This window comes from Choloepus didactylus, chromosome X (assembly GCF_015220235.1).
Source record: "Choloepus didactylus isolate mChoDid1 chromosome X, mChoDid1.pri, whole genome shotgun sequence".
In the NCBI taxonomy this organism is placed as follows: Eukaryota; Metazoa; Chordata; class Mammalia; order Pilosa; family Megalonychidae; genus Choloepus; species Choloepus didactylus.
This window is the reverse complement of record NC_051334.1, coordinates 90,504,348-90,529,089: the sequence shown is the minus strand read 5'-3', so window position 1 is coordinate 90,529,089 and position 24,742 is coordinate 90,504,348. Positions and strand designations below refer to the sequence as shown.

General features: G+C 40.5%; 1 pseudogene; it reads right to left on the bottom strand.

Annotated features, from left to right (window-relative positions):
* Positions 1 to 1,672: 1,672 nt before the first annotated feature.
* Positions 1,673 to 24,742, bottom strand: part of LOC119522248 — a 40,648-nt pseudogene continuing 17,578 nt past the window's right edge.

Genomic DNA, 24,742 nt, shown 5'->3' with positions numbered 1-24,742 from the left:
ACAAAAAGGGGGAAGCAGAATGAAACAAAATAAAGTTTCAATGGCTGAGAGATTTCAAATGGAGTCAAGAGATCACTCTGGTGGGCATTCTTATGTACTATATAGCTATCCCTTTCTAGGTTTTAGTGAATTGGAATAGCTAGAAGTAAATACCTGAAGCTATCAAACTCCAACCTAGTGGTCTTGTCTTGAAGATGATTGCATAACTATGTAGCTTAAAAGGGGTGGCAGTGTGATGGTGGAAACCTTGTGGATCACATTCCCTTTACCCAGTGAAAGGATGGATGAGTAGAAAAATGGGGACAGGGAGTAAATGAGGATTGGGGTGGGATGGGGGGATGACTTTGGTGTTCTTTTAATTTTGTTTTTTATTCTTATTTTTCTTCTTTCTGCTGTAAAGAAAATGTTCAAAAATCAATTGGGGTGATGAAGCCACAACTATATGATGGTAATGTGAATAGTTGATTGTACACCACGGATGATTGTATGGTATGTGAATATTCCTCAATAAAACTGAATTAAAATAAAGTTAATTCATATCTTCATTGTTCTTTACAGCCGAAAAAATACATTTATACCTTTGTTGCAGTAGAAGATATGACAAACCTTTAAAAATATTAATAAATGGTGATGCCTAAATGAGGATTTGTATTCACATATGCATATTCAAAATATCATGACCTTTGATAGCCTTTGACTATGAATGTAATTAGCACACTGAATTGTGTATTTGAAAGTGGTTAAAATGGCAAATGTATTGTATATATATTTCCACAATAATTTTTTTTTTAAATTAAAAAAGCACATGTTGTAGTAAGCCCTTATTCAAGAGAAGAAACTGTTCAACTTCCTAAGTTTATAGGATAAACCCATCTTTGCATTCCACTTTTCTATGAATGTCATTTTCAGGCTTCCACACAGCTGTGATCTTTGGTAAGTAATCTATTCTCTGCAAGCCTCGGTTTCCAAATCTCTAAAATGAATGTGCTACATTTAGGTGATTCTAAGTAACTCCAGTGGCTCTCATTATTACTAAGTATTAAAAAACCTTTCTACATTACTTGTCACATGTGGCCTCAATTCTAAAGATCTGATTTTTCCCACTTCCTTGCAACTTGCTGTCTTTCTGTTTTATCCATTCCCCAGACTCAAGATAAAATAGTAATTAAGGGATTTAATTTAAGAGGCCTTGTTCTTTCTGCCTATAGGTTGTATAATCTTGGAATAAAACATAAAATTTGCATTTCTTTTCCTCAAAACCAAATGCTGGGGCATGATTATATTTAAAGCTTAACCAATGCATCAGCCATTAGATTTGATGAGTAGTTACAAAAGAAAAACAACAGTTCATCCCCAAAATCTTGATATAAACAACCTAAAGAATTGCTCCTAAAATCATTATTGGGCAAAACCTGCCTGGAACACATTGGATGCAAAATATACAAAGACATATATACCACTTTCTAGTACAAAAGTTCTCAAAAAACATCTGGAGAATTCCATAATTTATATTTTAAAAGAATACTGTTTTTATGAACAAACACAATCAGAGAAAAAAGTGACCAGACTATTATTTCTTATAGATAAGGCAACTAATGTTCTCATATCTCCAAATCCTTTACAAAAGGAAATAGTTTAGTAAGTTCTAGCTCGGGATTTTGTTTTTGGCCTGTTACTTCTTTTTCTTTTCATCTGCTTCCATCTTAAGCTTAACTTCTTCAGTTGTAAATGCTCCCAGTTTCTTATTCTTTGCTTTATTAACCCTTTCCTTGATGGCAGCCACATCAATTTTAATTTCAGTGGAACTGTCCTTAGGTTTCACAACGGTATTCAAAAAGTATTCACCCCTAGCCAATTCTTTATCAATCTTTCTTAATGGCTGTGGTGGTGGGAATGGAGAATATTCATTTTTAACAGTTGTTTTCTTTGGTTCCTTGTATTTATTCACATTTTTGTGTTTGAACTGCGGCAAAAATCTTTCCCAACTTTGTGATCTTAATTCAGAATATTTTGCCAACTAATGTTATACATTGGATGAATATTCTTCATAGTATCTAAGACTTATTTTCAAACTTCTTTAAGCCACTAAAGTGTCCAATGGCTGAAACTGTGTTTACCTGAACCATCATGTAAAAGTTTATTAAGAGTTACAATGCCTTCAGTGTGGATCCTTTGAGACCAATAAGCTGTTGCCTTCTTTTAACAAACCTTTCTTTATTTCATACTAAAGAACCTGTTTTAATGATGTCACAAGCAACATCACCCTGAAGAATTCAGACTGTCTGTTCAAATGATGTGCTCCTTGCTAAAAGTTTTATTAGGCCTCTGGCCCTAATGATGATGTATGGATCAAAAGTCTTCTTGTGTAAACTGTCATGCTCCCCTAGATCAGGTCCTGGGTTGCATTAGCGTGATGTTCATTCAAGGTTTCTGTACTAATTGCCAGCATTCTTTCAAGTAAGCCCCCTTATATTTTGGAAACAAAGTTGCAGAACTGCTTTCCTCCAAGAGACCTCTGGGATTATCCTCTTTGGAAAAGGTTGGTTCCTTCCAACCATCAGGAACAGTGAGGAGTTCTCTGGCTTCAGCTTCTGGTTTTGAAATTCAAAAATCCCAGATGCTGTAGCTGACCCATTTACTGAGGAAGACCCATTTCTGTATAATTTTAATGCAATTTTATTGAGATATATTCACATACCATACAAACCATCTAAAGTATACTATCAGTGGGTCCCAGTAGCATCACATAGTTGTGCAATTATCACCAAAGATCAATTTTAGAACATTTTCATTAATCCAAAAATAATAATAATAATAAGATAAAAATATAGCAGAAAACCCCAAATTTCCCATACCCCATGTTCTGGTTTGCTAATGCTACTGGGATGCAAAATACCAGAAATGGATCAGCTTTTATGAAGGGGGTTTATTTGGTTACACAGTTACAGTCTTAAGGCCATAAGGTGTCCAAGGTAAGTCACCAACAACTGGGTACCTTCACTGGAGGATGGCCAATGGTATCCAGAAAACCTCTGTTAGCTGGGAAGGCACATGGCTGGCATCTGCTCCAGAGTTCTGTTTTCAAAATGACTTTCTCCCAGGACGTTCCTCTCTAGGGTGCAGTTCCTCAGAAATGTCACTCTTAGTTGATCTTGGGCTGTTTTTCCTCTCTTGGCTTCTCCAGAGCAAAAGTCTGCTTTCAACAGCCATCCTCAAACTGTCTCTCATCTGCAGCTAGTCTCTCAGCTCCTGTGTGTTCTTCAAAGTGTTCCTTGTGGCTGTAGCAAGCTCACCCCTTCTCTCTGAGCTTATGTTGGGCTCTAGTAAACTAACCAAGGCCCATGCTGAATGGGCAGGGCCACACATCCATAGAAATCATCCTATCAGAATTATCACCTACAGTTTGGTGGGTCACATCTCCATGGAAACACAAAGAATTACAATCCAATCAACACTAATATGTCTGCCCACACAATATTGCATCAAAGATAATGTCATTTTGGAGGGCATAATACATTCAAGCTGGCATACCCCCATCCCACCCCCATTATTGATCCCTAGAATTGATGTGGTACATTTTTTACTGTTGATGAAAGAATGTTAAGATATTACTGTTAATTATAGTCCTTAGTTGCAATAGGTACATTTACTCCTTGTTCCCATTTGCTAATGCTGCCATTTTGCAAAACAACAGAAATTGATTGGCTTTTATAAAGGGGTTTATTTGGTTATAAGTTAGTCTTAAGGCCATAAAGTGTCCAAGGTAAGGCACTGAAAATAGGATACCATCACTGGAGAAAGGCCATTGGCATCTGGAAAACCTCTGTTAGCTGGGAAGGCATGTGGCTGGCATCTGCTTGTTCCCAGGTTGTGTTCCAAGATGGCACTCTCCAAAATGTCAGCATCAGTTTTAAATGGCTTTCTTCAAGATGTCTGTCTCAGCTGCAGCAGCAAGCTTCTTCTGTCTGTGCTCTTATATGGGGCTCCAGTAAATTAATCAAGACCTATGCTGAATGGGTGGGGCCACAGCTCCATGGAAATTTTCTAATCAACAGTCTTTCCCACAGTTGATTGAGTCACATCTCCATAGAAACACTCAAACAATAGGTTCCAACCTAATCAATACTAATACATCTGCCGCCACAAGATGGCATTAAATAATATGGCTTCTGTCACGACATAATACATCCAAACTAGCACACTCCCATATACCCAAATACCCATCTATTATTAACTCTTTGAAATAATGTTGTACATTTTTTCTAGGTCACAGGAGGGATTTTTAATATTTGTACTCTTAAACACAGTCATTTTACACCAGAATATTCACTGTGTTATAAATTCCCATGTTTTCACCTTTAGCTTTAATTCTCTTGACATACATGACTCTAAACTATCCCTTTCAACCACATCTGCCCACAATTCAGCACTAATTATACGCACAATAATGTGCTACCATAACCTCTATCTGTTTCCAAATGATTAAATTCAACCTATTTAATATTCTGTAAATACTAAGCAACAACTCTCCATTCTCTAGCCTCATTCTATCTCCTGGTAACCTATAGTCTAGATTTTATGCCCATGGGCTTACATATTATACTCAGTTCCTAATGAGATCATACAATATTTGTCCTTTTGTGTCTGACTTATTTCACTCAACAAATTACCCTCAAGGTTCATCCATGTTGATGCATGCTTTAGAACTTCATTGATTCTGCTGAATAATATACCATCATGTGTACATACCACATTTTGTTGATCCATTCATCTGTTGATGGACACTTGGGCTGTTTTCATCTTTTGGCATTTGTGAATAATGACACTAAGAATATCAGTGTGTAAGTCTGTTCATGACCCTGCTTTCAGGTCTTCTGGGTATATACCAAGCAGTGGAATTGCCAGATCATAAGGAAACTCTATATTTAGCTTTATGAGGAAACATCAGACTGTCTTTTTTTTTTTTTAAACATCATTTTATTGAGATATATTCACATACCACGCAGTCATACAAAACAAATCGTACTTTCGATTGTTTACAGTACCATTACATAGTTGTACATGCATCACCTAAATCAATCCCTGACACCTTCATTAGCACACACACAAAAATAACAAGAATAATAGTTAGAGTGAAAAAGAGCAATTGAAGTAAAAAAGAACACTGGGTACCTTTGTCTGTTTGTTTCCTTCCCCTACTTTTCTACACATCCATCCATAAACTAGACAAAGTGGAGTTTGGTCCTTATGGCTTTCCCAATCCCATTGTCACCCCTCATAAGCTACATTTTTATACAACTGTCTTCGAGATTCATGGGTTCTGGGTTGTAGTTTGATAGTTTCAGGTATCCACCACCAGCTACCCCAATTCTTTAGAACCTAAAAAGGGTTGTCTAAAGTGTGCGTAAGAGTGCCCACCAGAGTGATCTCTCGGCTTGTTTTGGAATCTCTCTGCCACTGAAGCTTATTTCATTTCCTTTCACATCCCCCTTTTGGTCAAGAAGATGTTCTCCGTCCCACGCTGCCGGGTCTACATTCCTCCCCGGGAGTCACACTCCACGTTGCCAGGGAGATTCACTCCCCTGGGTGTCTGATCCCACGTAGGGGGGAGGGCAGTGATTTCACTTTTCAAGTTGGCTTAGCCAGAGAGAGAGGGCCACATCTGAGCAACAAAGAGGCATTCAGGAGGAGACTCTTAGGCACAAATATAGGGAGGCCTAGCCTCTCCTTTGCAGCAACCGTCTTCCCAAGGGTAAAACTTATGGTAGAGGGCTCAACCCATCAAACCACCAGTCCCCTATGTCTGTGGTCATGTTAGCAACCATGGAGGTGGGGTAGGCGAATACCCCTGCATTCTCCACAGGCTCCTCATGGGGGCACTACATCTTTTTTTTTTTTCCTTGTTTTCCTTTTTTTCTTTTTTTTTTTTTAACTTTCCCTTCTTTTTTAAATCAACTGTATGAAAAAAAAAAGTTAAAAAGAAAACAAACATACAATAAAAGAACATTTCAAAGAGACCATAACAGGGGGGTAAGAAAAAGACAACTAACCTAAGATAACTGCTTAACTTGCAACATGTTCCTACTTTACCCCAAGAAAGTTACATAATATAGCAACATTTCTGTGAACTTGTTCCTACTATATCCATCAGAAATTAACAGACCATAGTCATTTCTGGGCATTCCCAGAACGTTAAATAGCTTATCTGTTCTTCTTGGATTATTGTTCCCCCTTCCTTAATTGCTCTCTACTGCTAGTTCCCCTACATTCTACATTATAAACCATTTGTTTTACATTTTTCAAAGTTCACATTAGTGGTAGCATATAATATTTCTCTTTTTGTGCCTGGCTTATTTCGCTCAGCATTATGTCTTCAAGGTTCATCCATGTTGTCATATGTTTCACCAGATCGTTCCTTCTTACTGCCGCGTAGTATTCCATCGTGTGTATATACCACATTTTATTTATCCACTCATCTGTTGAAGGACATTTGGGTTGTTTCCATCTCTTGGCAATTGTGAATAATGCTGCTATGAACATTGGCGTGCAGATATCTGTTCGTGTCACTGCTTTCCGATCTTCCGGGTATATACCAAGAAGTGCAATCGCTGGATCGAATGGTAGCTCTATATGTAGTTTTCTAAGGAACTGCCAGACTGACTTCCAGAGTGGCTGAACCATTATACAGTCCCACCAACAATGAATAAGAGTTCCAATTTCTCCACATCCCCTCCAGCATTTGTAGTTTCCTGTTTGTTTAATGGCAGCCATTCTAACCGGTGTTAGATGGTATCTCATTGTGGTCTTAATTTGCATCTCTCTAATAGCTAGTGAAGCTGAACATTTTTTCATGTGTTTCTTGGCCATTTGTATTTCCTCTTCAGAGAACTGTCTTTTCATATCTTTTGCCCATTTTATAATTGGGCTGTCTGTACTATTGTCATTGAGTTGTAGGATTTCTTTGTAAATGCAAGATATCAGTCTTTTGTCAGATACATGGTTTCCAAAAATTTTTTCCCATTGAGTTGGCTGCCTCTTTACCTTTTTGAGAAATTCCTTTGAGGTGCAGAAACTTCTAAGCTTGAGGAGTTCCCATTTATCTATTTTCTCTTTTGTTGCTTGTGCTTTGGGTGTAAAGTCTAGGAAGTGGCCGCCTAATACAAGGTCTTGAAGATGTTTTCCTACATTATCTTCTAGGAGTTTTATGGTACTTTCTTTTATATTGAGATCTTTGGTCCATTTTGAGTTAATTTTTGTGTAGGGGGTGAGGTAGGGGTCCTCTTTCATTCTTTTGGATATGGATATCCAACTCTCCCAGCCCCATTTGTTGAAAAGACCATTATGGCTCAGTTCAGTGACTTTGGGGGCCTTATCAAAGATCAGTCGGCCATAGATCTGAGGGTCTATCTCTGAATTCTCAATTCGATTCCATTGATCTATATGTCTATCTTTGTGCCAGTACCATGCTGTTTTGGCAACTGTGGCTTTATAATAAGCTTCAAAGTCAGGGAGTGTAAGGCCTCCCACTTCGTTTTTCTTTTTTAGAGTGTCTTTGGCAATACGAGGCATCTTCCCTTTCCAAATAAATTTGATAACTAGCTTTTCCAAGTCTGCAAAGTAGGTTGTTGGAATTTTGATTGGGATTGCATTGAATCTGTAGATGAGTTTGGGTAGAATTGACATCTTAATGACATTTAGCCTTCCTATCCATGAACATGGAATATTTTTCCATCTTTTAAGGTCCCCTTCTATTTCTTTTAGTAGAGTTATGTAGTTTTCTTTGTATAGGTCTTTTACATCTTTGGTTAAGTTTATTCCTAGGTACTTGATTTTTTTAGTTGCTATTGAAAATGGTATCTTTTTCTTGAGTGTCTCTTCAGTTTGTTCATTTCTAGCATATAGAAACATGACTGACTTATGTGCATTAATCTTGTATCCTGCTACATTGCTAAATTTGTTTATTAGCTCTAGTAGCTGTATCGTCGATTTCTCAGGGTTCTCTAGATATAAGATCATATCATCTGCAAACAATGACAGTTTTACTTCTTCTTTTCCAATTTGGATGCCTTTTATTTCTTTGTCTTGCCGGATTGCCCTGGCTAGCACTTGCAGCACAATGTTGAATAACAGTGGTGACAGCGGGCATCCTTGTCTTGTTCCTGATCTTAGAGGGAAGGCTTTCAGTCTCTCACCATTGAGTACTATGCTGGCTGTGGGTTTTTCATATATGCTCTTTATCATGTTGAGGAAGTTTCCTTCAATTCCTACCTTTTGAAGTGTTTTTATCAAAAAGGGATGTTGGATTTTGTCAAATGCTTTTTCAGCATCTATTGAGATGATCAATTGATTTTTCCCTTTTGACTTGTTAATGTGTTGTAATACATTGATTGTTTTTCTTATGTTGAACCATCCTTGCATGCCTGGTATGAACCCCACTTGGTCATGGTGTATGATTTTTTTAATGTGTCTTTGGATTCGATTTGCAAGTATTTTGTTGAGGATTTTTGCATCTATATTCATTAGGGAGATTGGTCGGAAGTTTTCCTTTTTTGTAGCATCTTTGCCTGGTTTTGGTATTAGATTGATGTTAGCTTCATAAAATGAGTTAGGTAGTGTTCCATTTTTTTCAATGTTTTGAAAGAGTTTGAGTAAGATTGGTGTCAGTTCTTTCTGGAAAGTTTGGTAGAATTCCCCTGTGAAGCCATCTGGCCCTGGGCATTTATTTGTGGGAAGATTTTTGATGACTGATTGGATCTCTTTGCTTGTGATGGGTTGGTTGAGGTCTTCTATTTCTTCTCTGGTCAGTCTAGGTTGTTCATATGTTTCCAGGAAATTGTCCATTTCTTCTACATTGTCCAGTTTGTTGCCATACAGTTGTTCATAATATCCTCTTATAATTTTTTTAATTTCTTCAGGATCTGCAGTTATGTCACCTTTTTCATTCATTATTTTGTTTATATGGGTCTTCTCTCTTTTTGATTTTGTCAGTCTAGCTAGGGGCTTGTCAATCTTGTTGATCTTCTCAAAGAACCAACTTTTGGTGATGTTTATCCTCTCTATTGTTTTTTTGTTCTCTATGTCATTTATTTCTGCTTTAATCCTTGTTATTTCTTTTCTTCTACTTGGTTTAGGATTGGTTTGCTGTTCATTTTCTAGCTTCTTCAGTTGATCCATTAGTTCTTTGATTTTGGCTCTTTCTTCCTTTTTAATATATGCATTTAGTGCTATAAATTTCCCCCTTATCACTGCTTTTGCTGCATCCCATAGATTTTGGTATGTTGTGTTCTCATTTTCATTCATCTCTATATATTTAGCAATTTCTCTTGCTATTTCTTCTTTAACCCACTGATTGTTTAGGAGTGTGTTGTTTAACCTCCAGGTATTTGTGAATTTTCTAAGTCTCTGATGGTTATTGACTTCTAATTGTATTCCATTGTGGTCAGAGAATGTGCTTTGAATAATTTCAGTCTTTTTAAATTTATTGAGGCTTGTTTTATGTCCCAGCATATGATCTATTCTGGAGAAAGTTCCATGAGCACTAGAAAAGTATGTGTATCCTGGTGATTTGGGATGTAATGTCCTGTATATGTCTGGTAAATCTAATTCATTTATCAGATTGTTTAGGTTTTCAATTTCCTTATTGGTCTTCTGTCTGGTTGATCTATCTATAGGAGAGAGTGATGTGTTGAAGTCTCCCACAATTATTTTGGATACATCAATTGCTTCCTTTAGTTTTGGCAGTGTTTCTCTCATGTATTTTGTGGCACCTTGATTGGGTGCATAGACATTTACGATTGTTATTTCTTCTTGCTGAATTGCCCCTTTTATTAGTATGTAGTGGCCTTCTTTGTCTCTCAAAACATCCCTGCATTTGAAGTCTATTTTATCTGAGATTAATATTGCTACACCTGTTTTCTTTTGGCTGTGGCTTGCATGAAATATTTTTTTCCATCATTTCACTTTCAGTTTCTTTGTGTCCCTGTGTCTAAGATGAGTCTCTTGTATGCAACATATTGATGGTTCATTTTTTTTTATCCATTCTGCGAATCTATATCTTTTAATTGGGGAGTTTAATGCATTTACATTCAACGTTAAAACCGTGAAGGCATTTCTTGAATCGGCCATCTTATCCTTTGGTTTATGTTTGCCATATTTTTCCCCCTCTCTATTAATATCCTTTATTGTACCCATACCGAATCTCTTTAGTACTGAACCTTTCTCCAAGTCTCTCTGTCCTGTCTTTGTTTCTCTGTCTGTAGGGCTCCCTTTAGTATCTCCAGTAGGGCAGGTCTCTTGTTAGCAAATACTCTCAGCATTTGTTTGTCTGTGAAAAATTTAAGCTCTCCCTCAAATTTGAAGGAGAGCTTTGCTGGATAAAGTATTCTTGGCTGGAAATTTTTCTCACTCAGAATTTTAAATATATCGTGCCACTGCCTTCTCGCCTCCATGGTGGCTGCTGAGTAGTCACTACTTAGTCTTATGCTGTTTCCTTTGTATGTGGTGAATTGCTTTTCTCTTGCTGCTTTCAGAACTTGCTCCTTCTCTTCTGTGTTTGACAGTGTGATCAGTATATGTCTCGGAGTGGGTTTATTTGGATTTATTCTATTTGGAGTTCGCTGAGCATTTATGATTTGTGTATTTATGTTGTTTTTGAAGATTTGGGAAGTTTTCCCCAACAATTTCTTTGAATACTCTTCCTAGACCTTTACCCTTTTCTTCCCCTTCTGGGACACCAATGAGTCTTATATTTGGACGTTTCATATTATCTATCATATCCCTGAGGTCCATTTCGATTTTTTCAATTTTTTTCCCCATTCTTTCTTTTATGCTTTCATTTTCCATTCTGTCATCTTCCAGGTCACTGATTCATTGTTCAACTTCCTCTAGTCTTGTACTATGAGTGTCCAGAATGTTTTTAATTTGGTCAACAGTTTCTTTAATTTCCATAAGATCATCCATTTTTTTATTTAGTCTTGCAATGTCTTCTTTATGCTCTTCTAGAGTCTTCTTGATTTCCTTCATATCCCGTACTATGGTCTCATTTTTCATCTTTAGTTCTTTGAGTAGCTGCTCTAGGTGCTGTGTCTCTTCTGGTCTTTTGATTTGGGTGCTTGGGCTTGGGTTATCCATATCGTCTGGTTTTTTCATATGCTTTATAATTTTCTGTTGTTTTTGGCCTCGTGGCATTTGCTGAACTTGATAGGGTTCTTTTAGGGTTTGTAGACTGTCCTAGTTTGCTAATGCTGCAGAATGCAAAACACCAGAGATGGATCGGCTTTTATAAAACGGGGATTTATTTCGCTACACAGTTACAGTCTTAAGGCCACAAAGCGTCCAAGGCAACACATCAGCAATCGGGTACCCTCACCGGAGGATGGCCAATGGCCTCCGGAAAACCTCTGTTAGCTAGGAAGGCAGCTGGCATCTGCTCCAAAGCTCCGGCCTCAAAACGGCTTTCTCCCAGGACGTTCCTCTCCAGCAAGCTTGCTTCTCTTCAAAACATCACTCCCAGCTGCACTCTCTTTCTCCCCCCGAGTCAGCTCATTTATGTAACTCCACTGATCAAGGCCCACCACGAATGGGTGGGGCCACGCCTCCATGAGAACATCTCATCAGAATCATTGCCCACAGCTGGGTGGGGCACACTCCAAGCAAATCCAACCAGCACCAAAACGCCTGCCCCACACAAAACCACAAAGATAATGGCATTTGGGGGACACAATACACTCAAACCGGCACAATCCACCCCCTGAACCCCAAAATGACATTATCTTTCCAAATACAAAATATATTCATTCCATCACAATATCACAAAAACTTAAATCATTTCAGTAACAAAAGTTAAGTACAAAATCCATCAAAATCAGTTTAGGCTTGGTCAGTTCTAAGGCATAATTCCCCTCTAGCTGTGGATCTGTGAACCTAGAACAAGTTATGTGCTTCCAATATACAAAGGAGAGACATTCATAGGATAAACATTTCCATTGCCATAAGGAGAAACAGTAAGGAAAACAGGGTTAACAGGAGCAAAACAGTTCCTAAAACCCACAGGACAAAGTCCATTAGATTTCAAAGTCTGAGAGTCATTTACAGAACAATGTTGCATCCTTGGGGCTTGAGAGAGTGGGAGCCTAACCCTTCCCAAGGGCCTTTTCTGCAGCCCGTTCCTCTCCAAACACTTAGGTGAGTGCTCCAACATTTCCACACATTGGGGAGACCACCTTCTCGGCCCCACCCTCCTCAAACATCGGGGCAGCTCCCGGATTCCCTTCCATCTCCGGGTCACACGCTCAACCCCTTCAGAACAGTGTGGTGGCAGCCAGGCTCTCCCCAATTCCCTGGAAATGTGCTCCACCCTCTTTGGGACCTGAGGTGGCAAAACTCTTCCAGAGCATCGAGGCGGAAAGCCCGCCCTCGACCTCCAGGGCAAACTCACCCTTTCCATGCATGTGGGCTGCTCTGCTCTCCCAGCCCTAAACCTCTTGACTCCAGACCTCAACCTCCATGGCTCTGTCTTTGAAGAGATTTTTCCTTTAATTTTTTCCTTGTCTGTCTCCTCCAGTCTAGACCGGCAATGGCTCCGTCTATAAAGATCTCGCAAAAATTCTGTTGGCTTTGCATGAAGCATGCAGGGGTCAAAGCCATCAGACAATAGGAGTTTCCACAAATCCTTTCTGCTTAACTCCTTATCCAATCTTGGCTTGTCCTCAGGTTGGGCTGTAGCTTCTGGGATTCTACCCACTGGAAGCCCGTAATTTTCCAAGCCATCAACTTCTGGTTTCTTTGAACCCAAGAGTTCAGTTCTAAGTTTATCTCTCTCCGCTCGCATTTTACTATAAGCTGCAAGGAGAAGCCAGGGTATATCCTCCACAGGTAGTCTGGAGATCTCCTCAGCTAAGTATTCCAGGTTGTCACTTTTAAATTCTTCCTTCCAACTGACACCAGGACTCAATTTTGCCAAATTCTCTGCCACTTTAAAACAAGAATCGCCTTTCTTCCAGTTTACAACAACATATTCATCATTTCTGCTCAAGTCCTCATCAGAAGTATCTTTAGAGTCCATATTTCCACAAACAGTCTCTTTAAAGCAGTTTTGGCCTTTTCTAACAAGCTCCTCACAATTCTTCCAGAAACTCCCCATTATCCATTTAAAAAGCCATTCCAACATGTTTGGTATTTGCAAACTCAGCAGCAAAAGCACCCCACTTCTCTGGTACCAAAATCTGTCCTAGTTTGCTAATGCTGCAGAATGCAAAACACCAGAGATGGATCGGCTTTTATAAAACGGGGATTTATTTCGCTACACAGTTACAGTCTTAAGGCCACAAAGCGTCCAAGGCAACACATCAGCAATCGGGTACCCTCACCGGAGGATGGCCAATGGCCTCCGGAAAACCTCTGTTAGCTAGGAAGGCAGCTGGCATCTGCTCCAAAGCTCCGGCCTCAAAACGGCTTTCTCCCAGGACGTTCCTCTCCAGCAAGCTTGCTTCTCTTCAAAACATCACTCCCAGCTGCACTCTCTTTTCTCTCTTTGAGTCAGCTCATTTATGTAACTCCACTGATCAAGGCCCACCCCGAATGGGTGGGGCCACGCCTCCATGAGAACATCTCATCAGAATCATTGCCCACAGCTGGGTGGGGCACACTCCAAGCAAATCCAACCAGCACCAAAACGCCTGCCCCACACAAAACCACAAAGATAATGGCATTTGGGGGACACAATACACTCAAACCGGCACATAGACCTATTGAAGTCCTTATCTCTAATTTATCAGATCTACAGCTTCGTGGAGTACACTTTCTCTAACTAACCAGCAGGTGGCGTCCACGAACCACCTGTTCTCCACAAGCCAGATCTCCCCTGCTTAGCCTCTTTGGTGAGTGGGGGAGTGAGTCTTGTGGGGCCCAATTGGTGTACCAAGCTTGCGTGTGTAGTTGGTGTTGCCTGCCCTGTATGTGGGGTGTCTTTCTGGGCAGTCGGGGAGGGGGTTGGCCCTAACAATCAAATCTCCCTGATGATCCTAGAGTTTTGAAGCTGCTGCAATAGTCTAATCCTTCAGTTCAGTCCTGCCACAGTTTGTCTCTGCCACTGACCCACAAGTCTTTGGTATTGGCGTATGGCTCCTGCGACTTGCAAGTGGGCCCCTCTTCCAGGCCGTGCACCCCGGGTCCTCTGTTGAGGGATGACTGTGCTATGTCACAGGTGAGTGCCGTCCCCCCAGGGCAGTTCTGGGCTGCTGGGCTGTGTAGGGAGGCTCCCAGTCTGCTCAAATGATGGCTGAATGGGGCTTTGTTAATTCACACTGCTCCACCTTCCCAGCTCTGGGACAATCAGCTGAGGTTGCAGGGAAGGCTAATGTCCACGCCCAGTTTTGTGGTGTGTGCCTGTTATTTGAAGCACTTCCGTCACACTGGGTTGTCTGGGGCAGCTCTGGGCTATGGGGCTGGCGATGGGCAGGAGTGTTTCCTGTCCACCAGGATGGTGGCTGTGAGCGGACACCCTCCTTTTCTTGGGAAGTTGTGGTGTTTAGTGAATTTTCTCAGCCACTGGATTATTGCCTTTTGTCTCAGAGCTCTCTTAGTTCTGCTCTTGACTTGACGTGCCCAAATTGCAATTCTTTGAAGCTTTCTGTATTGGGCTTCTTAGAGTAATTGTTTTAGAAAAAGAAAAAAGGATTAAAAAAAAGAAAAAAAAAAAAAAAGGGCCCTCCTCAGAGATCTAATGGGTTATTGAAATGCTAAGAGACAAAGCAACCAGGGCCATTAAGGAAAGGTGCACAGGGCAGAGAGATCAGCTTTTCTTCGGGATTTGCATATGCACCTCAAGGCCTGAGCTCTGCCCTTCCCCTTTCTGTGTTCACCAGAACTCCAAAATCCTCTGCTTTTATTTTGGAGTTTTTCGTGTTATTTTTTTTTTCTATGCCTGTCTCCTCTCTGTTGGGCTGGCAGCTCTCAGATTCTCTGGTGTCTGGTCTCAGTCTATCTATGGTTGGAGTTTGAATCAGTAGAATGGGTTTCCGAGAAGGGCTACCACTGCAGTTCTCCCTTCTCCTTCCCGGAGCTGGCAGCCCCTCCTCCCACGGGACTGAGACTGGCAGGGAGGGGCGCGGGTCCCCTGGCCGCAAAAACTTACAGATTTCGCTGATCTCAGCAGTTCGACATTTTCATGAGTGTTGTATGAAGTATGCCCAAAGACAGATTACTCTGTGGTGTCCAGTCCACGCAGTTCCTGGCTTTTTACCTACTTTCCTGGAGGAGTAACTAAAACTTACAGCTCACCAGTCTGCCATCTTGCCCCGCCTCCCAGACTGTCTTTTATAGTGACTGTACCATTTTACATTCCCACCAGCAGTTAATAAGTGTTCCTATTTCCCCACATCCTTTCCCACACTTCTGGTTTCCTTTTTACTTGAGACCATTCTTACAGGTGTGAAGTGATATCTCTTTGTGGTTTTTATTTGAATTTCCCTAATAGCTTGTAAAGATGAACATCTTTTCATGTGTTTTTTTTAGCCATATGTATTTCATCTATGGAAAAATGTCTATTCATATCTTTTGCCCATTCTTTTTCTTTTTTAATGAAATTCTTTTGAAATATTTACACACACCATATAATCCATGCAAAGTATGTTTTGCCCATTTTTGCTATTTTAATGCAATTTTATTGAGATATTCTCAATAATCCACCCAAAGTATACAATCAGTGGCTCATAGTATCATCATATAATTGTTCATTCATTGCCACAATTTTATAACATTTTCATTATCCCAAAATAAAGAAAAAATATAAAATAGAAATAAAAAAGAACACCTAAACCATTCCATATCCCTTGTGCCAGCTTAAAACTGTTATAGATCCCAGAAGAGTCACGATCCAACCTTATTGAGTGGAAACATTTGATTGAGTTCCATGGAGATGTGACTCATCCAACTGTAGGCAAAACATTTTATTAGATTTTTTCATGGAGGTGTGGCCATAACCATTCAGGGTGGGTCTTGATTAGTTCACTGGAGTATTTAAGAGAGCTCAAGATCCACCCCAGATGCTTGCAGAAACTTAGAGAAACTAGGAGATGTGGATAGAAGGATGCTTATAGATGCTGAATGAAGACAGAAACCCAGAGACATTTTGGAGGAAGCTATTTTTGAAACCCAACCCAGGAGGAAAGGACCAGCAGATGCCAGCCATGTGCTTTCCCAGCTGACAGAGGTGTTCTGGACACCATCAGCCAGTCTTCAGTGACGGTATCATCTTGATGCCTTAGTTTAGACACTTTTATGGCCTTAGGACTGTGAATTTGTAACTGAATAAGCCCCCTTTATAAAAGCTAACCCATTTTCTGGTATTTTGGATAATGGCAGCATTAGCAAACCAGAACGCCCCTTACCCCCCTATTATTCATACAATTTTTTGTGATTATTTTATTGCTCATCTGCCTATACAAGGGTTAAAGAGAGTGTCAGTCACCAGGTTTTCACTATCACATGGTCACATGATAAAAGCTATATAGTTATACAACTATCATCAAGAATCAAGTGTACTGGATTACCATTCAACAGATTCAGGTGTTTCCTTCTAGCTATTCTAATACACCAGAAACTAAAAAGGAATATCTATATAACACATAAGAATAACCTCCAGATTAACATTTTGATTCTATTTGAGATCTCTCAGCCACTGAAATTTTATTTTGTTTCATTTCTTTTCCCCCTTTTGGTCAAGGTGGCATTATCAGTCCCATGATTCCAGGGCCAGGCTCATCCTTGGGAGTAATGTCCCACTTTGCCAGGGGGACTTACACCCCTGAGAGTCATATCCCATGAAATGGGGAAGGTAGTGAGTTTATTTGCAGAGTTGGCTGAGAGAAAGAGACCACACATGAGCAACAAAAGACATTCTCATGGGGTGACACTTAGGCATGATTATAAGTAGGCTTAGCTTCTCCCTTGCAAAAATAAGTTTCATAATGGAAAACCCCCAGATCAGGGCTTGACTTATTTAATTGGGATACCCTAATGCTTGTGGGAATATCAGGAATTCCCCAGGTGAGGAAGTTTCATATTTCCATATTTTTCCCCAGTCCCTCAAGGGGACTTTGCAAATACTTTTATTTTCTGCTCAATGTATTCTGGAGTGCATCAGGGTATCATATTAACCTGTAATGAATAACAAGAATCTCATTCCCCATTTAAATATCTCTTAAATAACAGTAAAACTCAGGAATAGATGTTGGTGCCATAAGAGCTTACAATCTACAAACCTTTACAACAAGCCTCATTGAACACTCCATTCTCCTTCATCATTGATTGCCCAATCTCTGTCCACATTCTATAGTGTAATAACTATGCCCTTGAATTCAATCTTAGCACTTGCTTATTGTAATGTTTATATCAGTGAGGCATTACAGTATTTGCCCTTTCATTTCTGGCTTATTTCATTCAACATAATGTCCTAAAGGTTCATTCACCTACTTGCATGCCTCATGACTTCAATTCTTCTTGCAGGTTGTTGGATTTTGATTGGTATTGCATTGAATCTCCAAACCAATTTTTGGAGAATTGATCTCTTAGCACTTAGCCTTCCAATACATGAACACAGGATGTCTTTATACTTATTTTGTTCTTCTTTGATTTCTTGTAGCAATGTTTTGTAGTTGTCTTTGTACAGGTCCTTTACTTCCTTAGTTGGGTTTCATTCTTACATATTTAATTCTTTTAGTTGCTATTGTAAATGGACTTTTTATTGATTACAGCCTCAGATAGCTTATTACTAGTGTATAGAAACCCTATTGATTTTGCAAGTTGATCTTGTTTCCTGCCACTTTGCTGAACTCATTTATTAGCTCAAGTAGCTTTGTCATAGCTTTTCAGAATTTTCTAAAGTTAGGATCATATCTTCTGTAAATAGCAAATGTTTTAGCTTTCCTTTTTTATTTGGATGTTGTTTATTTCTTTCTTTTGCCTAATTGCCTTAGCTAGAACTTCTAACACAGCATTGAATAATAGTGGTGACATTGGGCATCCTTGTCCTGTCCCTCATCAATGAAGGAAAGATTTCAATCTTTCTCCATTGAGTGTGGTGTTAGCTGTGGATTTTTCATATATGCCTTTCATCATTGTTCTAGCTTCCTAAAGCTACATTATGCAAAATACCAAAAATGGATTGGCTTTGATAAAGGGTATTTATAAGGTCACAATTTACAGTTCTATGGCCATAAAAGTTTCCAAACTAAGACATCAATGAGAGGATACCTTCACTGAAGAAAGGCTGATGGCATCAAGAACAACTCTGTCAGCTGGGAAGGCATCTGCTTGTCCTTTGTCCCAGGTTCTTGTTTCAAGATGACTTCCTTTAAAATGTCTCTTGGCTTCTGTCTCTCTTAGCTTCTTTCTCTCAGCTCTTGTGCATTCTTGCTGGTTTTCCCAGGGTATTTCTCTCTATTTATCTGGGTCTCCTCTCTTCACTTTTCTGGGGCAAACTCTGGGCTTCATCTCTTAGTTTAGCATCTCCAAATGTCTTTTAGTTTGCATTGCCAAGCACTTGTGTCTGTGTCAGATCCTAGCTTCTCCTGGGGGCAAGCCCTGGATTACTTATCTTAGCTTCTCTCCAAAATGTCTCTCTCAGCTTCACTGGGCTCCATCTCTCTGTGAGTTCTCTTAAAGTTATCCAGTAAACTAATCAAGGCCTGCTCTTAATGGATGGGGTCACATCTCCATGGTAATTGTGACGGTTGGGTTCATGTGTCAACTTGGCTAGGTGGCCTAGCTGTCTGGTCAAGCGGGCACTGGCCTGACGATTGCTGTGAGGATATTTGAGGCTGGTTAATAAACCAACGGGCTGGTTTGTCGGATCATCAGTCAATTGACTGCAGCTGACTGATGACTCATCAAGGGGCGTGCTTCCACAGTGAGAGAATGCAATTGGCTGGATTTGGTCCGGGTGATCAGCTGGTTTGTTGGATCATCAGTCAATTGACTGTGGCTAACTGATGACTCATCAAGGGGCATGCCTTCCACAATGAGAGAATGCAATTGGCTGGATTTGGTCCGGGTGATCAGTTGGAGGCTTATAAGCCAGACGGTTAGAGAACCTTCACTTCTTCTTCAGCTGCTCAGTGAAGCATTTCCTGGGGAGCTCATCAAAGTTGCCGGTTCGTTTCCTGAGGAGTTCATCAAAGTTGTCGGTTCGTTTCCTGAGGAGTTCGTCAAAGTTGTTGGTTCGTTTCCCAAGGAGCACGTCGGACGTCTTCCTTGGAGTTGACAGTTTGTTGACGGCTCTGCAGAATTTGGACTCATGCGTGCCTGCAGTTGCGTGAGACACTTTTACAATTTGATAATCAGAGACATCTCTCATTGATTCTGTTTCCAAGGAGAACCCTAACTAATACAGTAATGATCTAATCAAAAGGTCTCACCTACAGTTGAGTGGGTCACATTTCCATGGAAACAGCCTAATCAAAAGGTACCACCCTAATCAAAAGACTAATAATCCTGCCCCCACAAGATTGCATTAAAGAACATGGCTTTTGTGGGGGATATAATAGATTCAAACCAGCATAATCATTTTGAGGAAGTTTCCTTTAATTCCTGCCTTTCAAAATATTTTTATCAAGAAAGGATGCTGTATTTTGTCAAATGCTTTTTCTACATCAATCAAGATGATAACATGTTTTTTTCCCTTTCAATTGGTTGATATGGTGCATTATATTATTTGATTTTCTTGTGTTGAAACACCCTTCCATACCTGGAATAAAACCTACTTTTTCATGATGTATCATTCTTCTAATGTGCTGCCAGATTCAATTTGCATGTATTTTGTTGTCAATTTTTTCATCTATATTTATTAGAGAGATTGGTCTGTACATTTCTTTCCTTGTACCATCTTTAGCAGCCTTTGGTATTAGGGTGATGATGGCTTCGTGGAATGAGTTAGGGAATCTTCCCTCTTCTTCAGTCTTTTGGAAGACTTTGAGAAGGATTGGTATTAATTCCTCTTGGCATACCTTGTAAAATTTGCCTGTGAAGCCATCATGACCTAGGCTTTTCTTTGTGGGAAGATTTTTAATTGTGATTGGTTTGTTGAGTTCTTCTTTTTCTTCTTGAGTCAAGATAGGTTGTAGTAGCTCAGGGGTAAGAACCCTTCCTCTCTTAGGGAAAAGGGAGGAGCCATGAGCATGCAGCAGCCTGTGAAAGCAGAGGACATACATTGTAGGTTATAGAGGCTAATCACTGTTGGTAGTCAACTTTCACAGGACTCAGATGATGTTTCTTTGTAACCAGATCTAGTGAGGCTCTGCTCAGCTATATAAGGCATTCTTCTTCCTCTTGTTTCTATGGATCATTGACTCCCATTTCCCAACCAGCCACCATTGGGAAAAAATCTCCTGTAAGTCCCTAATTAAAACTCATGGGTAATATTTTGCCTAATGTGTTCTTTGGTGTTAGGGTTGAGTTGGGCTGGAGTATTTGGCAAGCCTTCCAGGTGGCCAAGAACTGACAGCCATAGAAGTCATGAATACTGGGAAGGGAGCTTCCCAAGAGGGAATCCTGGGATGGCCTGCAACATCAGTGTGGGGAGGGTTGGCTACCATCTTAGATGAATGGGTCCACTGATGGAGTATAGAGATGCTTATAATCCATGGCTGGACTAAACCTGCCTGCAACAGGCCACAGGAGAGTTGTGATTTCATATGGAAAAGGAAAGCTGCTTGGCCATCACAGCTGTAGCCTGTCCATTTTTGGAGGCCCTGTGATCTGCAGTGGAAGAGGACTTGATGGCCATTATGGCAGTGTGCCACCTGGAAGAGTAACTGACATTAGGGAGGAACATGTGGGTAGCACAAACAGAGTTGAAATATCCTTTAAATGAGAGGCTATGATGAGTTAACAAAAATTTGGAAATATTAGCATGTCTTTACATTAGGATAAGTTGGAGGAAGTTATCTACATTTCAAGTAAGATGTATTCTAACATATCCTGATTGGAATACCAAAGTTTGGGACCCAGAGGGTTTTTATTCATATCATGACAATTCCCAGTCTGAATGGGAGAAAGAGGATGAAGGGTAATTTGTTCACCCTCTGGTCCAACATAATATTAAGACACAGCATATCCCACCACAGCTGGAACCCCAGACAGATAGGAATGATGCCACTTATGTGGCCACAGCCCCAGCCACACCTGTTGAGCAAAGAATGCAATAAAATGTGAGATTTTACTGCTACTGAATTATGAGAAATTGGGACCCAGTATAGGCAAAAACCTAAATAACTTTTATCAATTTGGCTACTGCAATTGTGGGATAACAGTGCAGATGGTGTACTGCTCTTAGGGTATAAGATGAGCAAATTGTCCTCTCTCACCACCCATCCCTCTCTGCATCAATGCATATATTTGTTAGCCTATAAAATGGAAAAAATATCCCTACTTAATTGGCTTATATTCCAGGGTAAGGATGTGCGGCCCCATGAGGGAGATTTTCCCAATCAAACCCCCTATTGGAATACCATTGATGAACTACAAGATGTATTGAGGGGGCTAGGGATGAAGCATGCAGTTTATATGCTGAGTGCTGTTGGACCAGATAGTGTAATTTACACCACAGGAATTAATGAGATAATTCTACATACTGCTCCCAATTAGGGGTATAGGAATTTGGTGCCCATTTTTAAGCCCACTTATAGGATAGCCCATTTCACAGGCTGCCCAAATGATTGCATACCTGGAAGAGACAGTTCACCTAAGGTGAAGGGGAGCTGGAGTCACAGCTATGGGTAGCATCCTGAGGGACATGATGGTCTGAAACAGGTGTCATGCAGAAGAATGTGGACATATCTAATAACTGCTGGAACTAAAACTGAGGATATTAATGGGCAGCCAAATGCAATATTAGTTAAACTGTGGAGCAAGCTGCCAAGGGAGCAGAGGTTTATTAAACTTGAAACCAGGTCACTAGAGGAGGATGTATATTCTGGCTAAAAGACATGGCTGATACCAGGTAAACAGCCCTCTTACACCCCTGCCAAGGAGATCTTGGAGGCCCCCTTCCCCCTAATATAGGGGGTAGCTCAAGATCCCAAATAAGAATAATATACAGGGACACTAGAGATTGGAAGCCACATATAGAACTACCTTTTGACCCCCCAATAATGAACACACGGTTTAGGCCCTGGTATACACCAGAGAGGAATTCACCTTAATATATGGGAAATGGCTCTGAATTGGGGGCACTATGATAACTATTGCTTGATATGGGGGCCAAAGTATTAAAGCAGCACAACAATTACTAATGCAGACTGGCTGGTTACCACCTCAAAAATACACAGTGTACATATCTTCTATTCCAGAATATATAATGGGGATTAATATTTTGCAAAATATCACTTTGCAAACTATCACAGGTGAATTTCTTTTCCAGTGCCAGATGGTCAAAACCATCCAAAGAGGACATACTAAGTGGTTACTGGTAAAGGTAATCTCCTCCAGATGCACAGTGGCAGTTCTTCATTATAAGTTACCAGGAGGCCATCAAGAAATCACTGCCACTATTAATGAATTGGAAAGAGTGGGCATTATAATCCCCACTCATAGCCCATTCAATAGCCCAGTCTGGCCAGTAAGAAAAACTGATGGAACCTGGTGAATGACTATTTATTATAAGTAGCCTAATAAAGTAATTCTTCCTTTGTTTGCAGCTGTATCAAACGTAGCTGCTTTGTTACACAGCATAAGTATACAATTAGGCCAGTTTCATTTTGTGTTAGACCTTGCTAACACATTAGTATTTCCATAGACTTGTCCAGGCAACCTGCATTCACCTTCACATGGGAAGGAAAACAATGGACATTTAACATGCTACCACAAGTATATCTCCATAGACCACTATTGGCCATGGTCTAGTAGCCCAAGAATATCAAGTGCAAAATTATCCCACCCCACATACTTCTAAACAGCTAAGGATTTTCCTTGGTTTGTTGGGTTATTGGAGACCATTTATATCCTATTTATCACAAATCCTAAAACATTTGTATGTCCTAGTCAGGAAAGGAAAAACATAGGAAAGGGATGTTCCACTGCAGGATGACATTGAAAAGGCTAAACAAGCCATATAAGAGACTCAAGTTTTAAGGGGAGGGTGGACCCAGATGTGCCTGGTTAATTGGTTGTGGGTAGTATTGATATTGGCTTTGGATCAGGCTTGTGGCAAAGGCAACAGGCAAAACCAGTTCCCCTCGGCTTTTGGTCTCAGCTTTGGAAAGGGGCTGAGGTATGATATAGCCCCTTAGAAAAACAACTATGCCCTTCCTATAATGCCCTACTGCAAGTTGAAGGACTAACCCCAAAATGCTCTGTGTCATTATGCACTGCCATTCCCCTACAGAGGTGGATAAAAGGCACAGCAAATGTTGGTGTGCCCCTCTTAGGCTGTCTGTCCCTAAACCCTCATCAGTGCCATGGCCCAAAGGGCACTCCACTTGATGCATGCCCTTTCACACCAGTTGCAGTCCTGTGTGTGGCATCATGTCCTCTCCTCCTGGGACTGGGTTGGCATACCCTCTCCCACCCATCTACTCACTCCATGTTGCATTTCTTTGCCAAATTTTGAATGTGATTTTAAAGAGTGGAAAATGAGACTATGCATTTTATTTACCAAATGGTGCCTGAACAGACACAGAGCTGTGCACTCTGACAAAATTGAAAGCCTATCTGCTGCAACACAGTGTCTTTAACAACAACCCTTTAACTGCAGAAATGCATGATATTCTAGGACCAGTTTCCTATATGGAATTAAAACGTTTGCCCCTCCCTGCTGATCCCTCTAAGGTGGCTGTTTCTGTGCCCAACATTGATCCAGCTATATACTGGATCCTGCCTGGTATACTGATGTATCAGCACATGGACAGCCCACCACCTGGATGGCAGTAGCTGTGCAACCTAGTACAGACACTCTATGGAGACAAATTGGCACTATGCAAAGCAGCCAGTGGGCTGAGTTAAAGGCTGTATGGGTGGTCATTTTTCATGAACCAGAAGATGCACTATTTGTATTGACAAATGGGCAGTGTAGCAGGGCTTAACAGTGTGGATGGTCACATGGAAGTAAAAGCAGTGGCCCATTGTTGGCTGCCCCTTATGTGGGAAAGAAATATGGGAAGACATATGGGCTGCCTGCCACAAGCACAAGGTAACCATGTTTCATGTTTCTCCCTTTAATTCTGACTTTAACTGGCAATATCTAAGCAGATGTTTTAGCAAATGTTCATAGACTGGAGAAAATATTGCACAAGGCTGCTGAATGGCTACATAGTAAATCAGGACACTGAGGATACCAAACTCTGTGGAGGCTGGTTCAGCAATACCAGTTGGCCATTATGAGGCAGTAGCTGAAAGATATTGTGGATGCCTGACCCTCCTGCTTGCTGTGATGACCAAGAATGCTTCCTCTCCAACTTGGTTGTATCAGCTGTGAGCAGATCCTGGTAACCAGATGCAATGGAACTGTTGGTTATATCCAGCCCTCACCAGCCTCAATTTATGACCTTGAGCAGCTGTTCCCACACCCATTGAGTTGGCAACTTCAGGACCCATGCAAGCACTATGAATTCAGGTGAAAGAAGCAGCAATGTTATATCCACAAGGTAAATTATGAAAATAATTTGCTATTGCATGTGCCACAAACATTAGAAAGTGGGGAAAATAAAGTTGATTGGTTGTGGTCCTGGCCAATGCAGTAGTGCTGGTT